Below are 8,387 nucleotides of genomic sequence, written 5' to 3' on the forward strand. Positions count from 1 at the left end.
AGGGAAAGGCCCTTGCCCAGCAGTGGGATTCAACAGACTGACAACGTTCCAATTTACACCATGTCTTTTCTAGACCTAGAAGTCATATTCCAAAGTGAAAATCTGATAATACTGCCAATAACTCAACTTTTGTACATACTTTTCTTAGCGCAATAAAGATATTTGCCAAAATACATTACGTGAAAATTTGAACAGTTTCTTTGCATTCTGATGATACGTTTTAAAGACGTTCAATACTACTTCTAACATCATGAGAGGAATCCTATTTAAATGAATTATACACTAATGCTCAGGTTTTTTAAACATTATTATTGGCTCCATTTGTAAAGAACACAATACTTAAATATTGACTTATAACGCTCCTTTCGGTCTGTTCCAAATGCCTCCGAGCAGGAAACATTCTCCTACCTGTAATCATGTTCTACAAGAGTATTGAAAGAGGTCACTGCAAGAACACGGATTACAAGATAAAGTTTCGACCGCCTTTTTCTTTTCTAACTCAGTACATCGTTAGTGTCGGGTAGAAGATTAGACTCTCGTGAAACTTTGTAGGAAACACGACCTCTCTGGTAACAACAAGAACAGGAATTCTGAGACAGATTAGATTTAGAGAATTGCTTTCGATGGTCTGCCTCGAAATTCTCATCAGAAGAGAAAAAAATTATTGGATAACTTTTTATGGATGCGTTGATTACTTCGGAAAATATATCAGGATCTGAAGTCAGCCTTTTCCTAGACAGAAGAAATAAAAAAATATGAATTTATTTTTATGGGGCAAGAAAACTAAGAAACACATTCGTACTCTAAAAGAATATTTTAAAAAATCAAGTTATATAGTAACTGAAATTAATTTTTTTCTTTTGAACTCTAAAATGTGAAAAACGTTTTGTTGAATGAAACTAGCTGATAGCGATGATCTCTTACTTAGCCAAAACATATATTCAAAAGTTATGAGACAGAAAGAAAAGTGCTCTACAACACTTCGTGAAATGGGAAGAATCTGCCTTGCGTTAAATAAAAAAGTTCACTTTTTACATCTATTTAACTGTTGCAAACTTCTTTATTTATTAAAATTACAGAAAAATCCATAAGAACTGTCTGTACGATTCTTTATGAATACATCGCCTATGATAACGAATCAAAGATATTTTCCTTCTGTAGACGGCACATGAGGGGCATATTGCAATCCATTAGCGCTTCCGTTTTGAATTTGGTAATTAAAAAAAAAAAAAAAACTAACGCAGGTACGTTATATCTAAGGATTCTGTTGAGAGTCCCTGAAACTGCAAGTGTTACTTGTGTATTATGCATCTGAATATTTACGACTATAAGGTAAAATGCTGTCATAGCAACCAGTAATGTTTGGGGGAAGGGGAGAAAGATTGCGCCTCAATATCCACAAAAAAAAAAAAAAACGGCACACATTCGAAGACTGAGATGTTCAATGCTCTTAAAACGTTTTACCATTATTTGTTAGTTTCATTTTTGTCTGCACGTTCAGTTGCTACAATTCTAAATTGTAGCAATAAATGAAATAAACAAACAATACGTGTGTGTGTGTGGGGGGGGGGGTGAGTAGTTCTAGATGTTTATCAGAGCTTCATTGCGGCCTACCGCAATAAAGTCATCTGATCACACACTATAGTACAACAGGTATTGGGATATCGTCTGGTGATAATAATCTCGTTGCAAATATTGCAATCATAAAAATCTTCTTTGGGACAGTTTTCCCATAATAATAATTCTCGCATAAGACCGCCGAAGATATTAACTCGAAACGACCATCCTTCTTGGCAAATGAATATTTTCCGGTTAGCAAAGGCAAGATCGACTAGCCGAAGCATTCCAACTTGTAATTTTTTTTTCGCCACTGTGTTAGAAAATTCACACACTCAATATCACAAGTAGGTGTCCGATACTTTTCATAAAATACCTTTGACTGAAATATTATTCGATAAAATGGAAAACAAGCTCCAACATCGCTTAATATAAAACTATCCACTCCCTTCATGTTTGCTTTTATCGGTGTATTAAAAAAAAACCTGCTTCTCATGTGCAGAGTGCCTGCATAAATCCCACTTGAACTCATCTGTTAGCGCATAGCCTCGAACCATATTCGTTGCGTAAACATATCTTAACGGTTACAATACAGCACGTACAATCACGAGCCTCGTTAGCCTACGCTTGAAGAGTGAAACAACCAGGGATCAAATCCAGCCGTAGAAATTTCTGGAAAATTTTTTCTCTGTTTTTTTTTTTTATTGTGTGCCGAGGTCGTGAGGGGGTTCCCCCCCCTCCCACACAGACAAATTGACCATAGAACATACACATTGCCGTCGTTTGTATGCAAATAATGTATAATGTATTGTGTTACAACTGCAGATTAGTACCGTATTTGAGACACGTAAATGTAATTTTCAAGTAATGTTTCCGGTAACAAATCGCTGCCATTAGTTCATTGCAGACTCAAGGACGTAAATCTCTGTAAAGTTCGATAGCTTTGTATAATTCGATTGAAAGTTTGGAGTACACCCCCCCCTAGCTACTCCAAGGTTGATAAATCCATACAAAATGTACCTACCACATTTATCAATGGATTCTTGTAGAGAAAGATTCACCAATCAAACTGTAAGGCAACGCAGTCATACTTCTTCGGGCGATCAATTACTCTATGTATGGCTCTGGTCATTGTGAACAGGACTATTAAAGTAAGCAAATGAACCATTCCTGGGGTTTGACCACTTCGGAAGCAATTCTAGTGGAAAATGCCGCAAGCAGTTGATTCCGAAGTTGTGGCGACTACCAAAGGTATTAATCAACTGCATTCCTAAGTCAATATAACGTACATTAAAAAATGAAGAATAATATTGATTATTGTGAAACATCTAAATAGGATAATAAATTATCTGTAAATAAGAGTTTTGACGCTATGCTGTAAGAAAAAAAAAAGAGCGATTGGGAAAAAATAACTCCCGTGAATGTTCATACAATGAGTGCTCAGTACTCCAAGATCTATCAACCAGGTCGCATGGATTGAAGAGATAGCATGCAATGAGATTCACGATAAAGGAAGGTTCAGCCAAATTGGCTAGGCCTTTAACATGTTGGTGTAATTTCAGTCTTAGCTCAGGAAATAATACATTATTGTCCCGTTGTACAAGAGGAGGGGCATGTGCAAAAACCGACCTATCAGTATCTCTGGTGTGATGGTGAAGATTTTAGAGAAGTTAGAAAGAACTTACTTACAGAAATTGGTTGAGAGACAAGCTATACTTTCCAAAAAAACAACCATGTTTTAGCACTTTGCTCATACTTATATTACGATAAACGGAATGGCCAAAAGGTACAAGGAAGGAGATGTTTAATTGTGTTTGCTTTATCAGAGAAGATAGACAAAGCCAATCAGGGATGCTTTTGATATATTGTGGTCAAGTTATGCACTTTGTCCTAAGGACATTTCCAGTGGAATTTTAATTACATTATCCTGCTCTGGGTGGTGCTGGCGAAACGTACTAATCAAGTAAGCAAACAAACCACCCTGCTATTTGACCGCTGCGGAAGCAATCAACTGCTTGTGTGGGAAATGCCTTAAGCGGTTAAACCTGTATAATTATTTACTAGGCCAAGAAAACTGAGTGGGGAACTTATGTCTCTCTGTGATATCACATGGTCCTTTGATTTGCATATGGAATCGTGGGCGATGTTTTTGAGATAAGATATCTTGGAATTTTCCCAGGGTGATACACATCCGTCATCGTGTTTTGTCTTTGGTCTATAGATGGCTGTACTAATTTTCCAATACATTTTGGGGTATGTCTTTCATGTTAATGGGTGGGAATTCTTAGATTAGAGTTGTGATGGCAGCAGTGAGGCTTTTCTGAATAATTTAATTATATGCTGGTGTCCCTCAAACACACACTTTTTTTCCATACCTCATACATTCTTTAATCGAATTCATCCGAATATTTTGGTTTGCCTAAATTTAAGACCTTAAATATGCATAACACATCAACGAAACCGTTTGTTCATTTAGGTTTACACATTTTATTTACAATGTAATATACAGATATGACCAATGCGTGTGGCGTTTTTTTCTTGTCGTAACATTTCTTTGATGATACATGTGCGATTGGTTGATTTTCATACTGCTTCCCATATGAGAATAGACAGTTCAAAATACATAAGTATAAATAGTACTGCTATCATGAGAAACATCTGTCACCTTTGCGATGGTTCTTGATTTTCACCTGCAAAGAAAAAACTTAGTGATGGAAAAGTTAGCAGATTACTATAATCCTAATACAGTAGTTAGTTTTGGAAATATCAAAGCTTTACAGAAACATACAAATTTGCCACAGGAAACCGTGAAAAGTTGGTTAGCAACACAGCCTACTTATGCGAGACATAAAGCCATTAGAAGAAAGTTTAAACGCAATCAAATCAAAGTCCCAACACTTTTCAATGTGATTTGGCAGATATGTCATCCCATGCAAAAGAGAATGGGGAGGGGGGTTTCCTTCTTGTATGCATTGAGTGTTTTTCCCGATTTGCGTGGGTTCGAACACTGAAGAAGAAATCAGCAGACGCTGTTGTTAATGCTTTCGAGTCTATTTTTAAAGAGGAAGTGCCATGTCACATAAACACTGATCAAGGAAAAGAGTTTTGCAACTAGAAAGTTCGTGCATTGTTTAAGATCCATAATATTCATTTCTACACGACCAGGAGCGAAATGAAAGCACCCATTGCAGAAAGATTTATCAGAACATTGAAAACAAAGATCTACAAATGGATGACGTATACGAAAGTTTTGCAGACCCTTGTACATACTTATAATCTCGCACTACCGGTATGGCTCCTTCACAACGAGGATCGTGTTTGGAAATATTTGTACGGAACCCAAGAGGAGACTACCAAACCAAAATTTCAAGTAGGTGATACAGTGGTTTTAAGTGATGATACTCACAAATTTAGAAACGGGTATTGGGGTAACTGGACACGAGAATTGTTCACTATTGCTCAGGTTATTAATAGAAACCCTGTAGTATATAGAGTCCGCAGTCAGGATGGAGAGATAGTGGAGGGAACTTTCTATGAACCTCAACTGCAAAAGGCTGATATAACCAATGAACTTTCGAAAGACGTGTATCTAGTCGAACAAATACTTAAACACCGCAAGCAGAAAGAAAGCTTCAGTATTTTGTTAGGTGGCTCGGTTATCCCTCCTCGTATAATTCTTGGGTTCGTAGCGAAGATGTTTTACTTAACCCTTCCCAGTAATGCCAGTATGAAAATGTTTCCTACAAACACGCAAACGAAATTTCAAGTGGAATTACCACACGAGATCAGACTTAAAGGTAAATGGGAAGTTGCTCTTGCCGAAATTCATCTTCCGGGAGAATTTAATAACATAGATTCCGGTTACGATGAGTTTCATATGATACGTGCAGTTGGAGGAGGAAGAGGAGTCAACAACATCACAGCAAATAAACTTTTCGAAAAGAAGAATTTTACAAAGTGTACAAGATTCCCCATGCCAGTTACAATTCACCCTCTGAACTCCAAGCAGTGTTTTATGTGAGTTCTGTGATTACTGGAAAAAAGAACCCAAACAACACTATTTCTCTGACAGTCCCAAAAGATTACAACCTGTTGTTTCCCAAGGAGGCCTCGGGTTTGGGCCTTCTACTGGGTTTTAATCAAATTAGTGTTAAATTGAAAGGTACAATCACATGGAAATATCCAGTTGATATAAAGAGGGGTGTAGCCGCATATTCTGTTTATTCTGATTTAATCCAAGTACAGATAGTTGTTGATACATGTACATCATTGTTGCGAGTTGTTCAGTGCAGCACTAAGTGTTCCTTCGTTTTTGCTCAACCTGATTATTATCCGTTACGAAAAAAAATTTCAGTCAATTAGCATTGAAATTCGTTCTGACAGCGGCAAGACAAGTGAAAGATGACTGATTATCTCAGATATTACACACTGCAGGCAGGTGGGGATCAAATGTTTACGGGGGCCCCCAATACAGCGTGGGTACGGATTAGGTAGAATTTTCAGAAGTGCCTTCTCCTTTCTAAGTCTACTTTTAAAACCTGCAGCTCAATTTGTCGGTCGTCAAGTCTTAAACGCCGGCCAGCATATGATAGGAGAGGTATTCGAAGGATTTCCTGTAAATGGAGCCTTTATAAACAGAACATTACAAGTTGGGAAAACCATTGCTGAAAAGGTTTTCCCAGCACAAGCGAGATGACATATTTTGCTGAGGATATGATGTCAGAGTTAGATCTTTTTTCCCACCCTCTTGTCAACATCTGTGTAGAAAGAAGTTCTTGTCACCTCAACCAATATCCAGTGAAGGTCCTGTGGAATTTTGCATACCAGATACATATGAAGAATACTCGGATTTGGGAAAATCATACCTATGCGTTCGTGTACATAGCACTGACAATGATGGTAAACCTATCGAAGATTCTTTAGTTGGTGTTGTGAATAAATTTTTTCATTCCCTGTTCAGTCAAATTGACTTTTTCAACAAGAAAAACTAGTGAATGTGGTTATCAGACACGTATCCTTATAGGGCTTATATTGAAACCTACTAAATTATGACAGAGATGTTAAAAACAGTCAACTGACAAATGAACTATCTGTTAAAGATGATGTGGCTAATGTTAGTGATATGTTTAAAAAAAGTGAATGTGGAATGCGTACACGACAAGCTCGAATTAACTAATCGAAAAGTGTCGAGATGCTTGGGCGAATACACGCTGACATCATGCATCAAGACCGGTACTTGAACAATAACGTTTCTCTTCGTGTTCGTATGGTTTGCAGGTCTCCCGAATTATGTTTGCTGATGCTAAGGCTAAAGTGCAAATTGAAGAGGCTACACTTTTTGTCCACAAAGTCAAAATAAATCCAAAGATTCCATTGGCTCACCTGTCTGTGCTAGACAAGTCAAACATGGTATATCCCATCAATCGAGTGTAAGTGTCTTATTTTTCGATTCCCAAGGGTATGTCAGATGCCACACGAGACAATCTGTATCTAGGTGAAATACCATCTAGAATAATTATTGGACTGGTTGCTAGTGATGAATTTAATGGCACTTTCAACAGAAATCCATTTAATTTTCATCATTTCAATTAGAATTTTCTTGTGGTGACAGCTGACGGTATTCAGTATCCCTCGCAACCTTTGACTCCGAACGTCAAAGAAAGGCATTACGGCAGATGTTACATGTTCACATCACTCGGTAAATGGAACAGAGACTGTGGTAAGGACATTTCTTATGAGGAATACGTGAAGGGAAACCTTCTCTATGGATTTGAGTTATTTCCAAAAGCGATCAAAATGCAGTTTCCCCCATGTCCGTCCGTCAAGAAGAGGAAGTGTGCGCCTCGAAGTTAAATTTGCGCAACCTCTTCCTGAAAACATCACAGTGGTTCTTTACGCAGAATTTGAGTGTACGTTATCCGTAACAAAGGATCGTTCTGTGTTACTGGACTATGAACACTGAACAATTAGTAAGCATACTAGAGTTAGAACCATCCACAAGAAAAGTGGGTTTAGGAGTTTGTGCTCGTGATGAATTGCCAAAACATCCAATCAGACGACAGTCGATGTTCGTCGTGAACACAGATCGAATTGGTTGCCAGGACAACATTGGCAAGCTATTTATATCAAAGACAAAAACGTGCCTTTTTCGATAGCTTCGGTCGTCCACCCGAAAGTGATATTGTTAACTTTTTGAATATCAACACTAATATATGACATCATAATAGTGAACCTGTACAAGCTAATGATTCTGTCGCGTGCGCTTTGCACTGTGTATAATTTTTAATATTGAGATGTGGTCTTTCTGTGCAGAATATTATTAGCTAATGTTATTCTAAGGATTTGTGGTTAAATGATATTGTAGTAACTTATGCTGTTAGAGATCATTTACTGAAAATATAAAATAATTTTTAAAAAAATGTTTTTTCACTTACCAGTTTCTTATTCCCACGCAGCTTTCGGGGAGATAAAAAGATGAACTTGGTACTGGTTCTTCCAGCTCTCCTGTGGACAGGAAGCATTTTCCTCACCGGGAATGGTTCAACGTAGGTTCTGGATGTGACAGTCTATGGTCCTGTTGCTCTCCTTCTGTGTCAGCCAAAAGTCAAACCTAAACACTTTTGCAGAACATTTAAATATGCTTTTACTTTTTCATCTGCATCTTTATTTCTTATTTTTAAAATGGCACTCATTTCATCATCTAGCGTGTACAGTTCACGCTCCTCTGGTGATTGGAGGAGCGTAAATTTTTTAAACATATGATTCATTTCCTAATAAGTGAACAATAAAGGAACAATGATACTGCCTAATAATGGGAACAGTACTCCCCC

At 37.5% G+C, this 8,387-nt stretch overlaps 1 long non-coding RNA gene across 1 annotated transcript; it reads right to left on the bottom strand.

Annotated features, from left to right (window-relative positions):
* Positions 1-289: 289 nt before the first annotated feature.
* Positions 290-8,127, bottom strand: LOC150096590 (uncharacterized). The gene is made up of 2 exons (XR_016549803.1): positions 7,992-8,127; positions 290-732 (listed from the first exon to the last, which is right to left on the bottom strand). It is a non-coding gene; the product is annotated as an uncharacterized LOC150096590 (long non-coding RNA).
* Between the last annotated feature and the right edge of the window lie 260 nt (positions 8,128-8,387).

Source organism: Typopeltis vanoorti, chromosome 18, assembly GCF_054136105.1.
Source record: "Typopeltis vanoorti isolate ZY-2024b chromosome 18, IOZ_Tvanoo_1.0, whole genome shotgun sequence".
Lineage (NCBI taxonomy): Eukaryota > Metazoa > Arthropoda > Arachnida > Uropygi > Thelyphonidae > Typopeltis > Typopeltis vanoorti.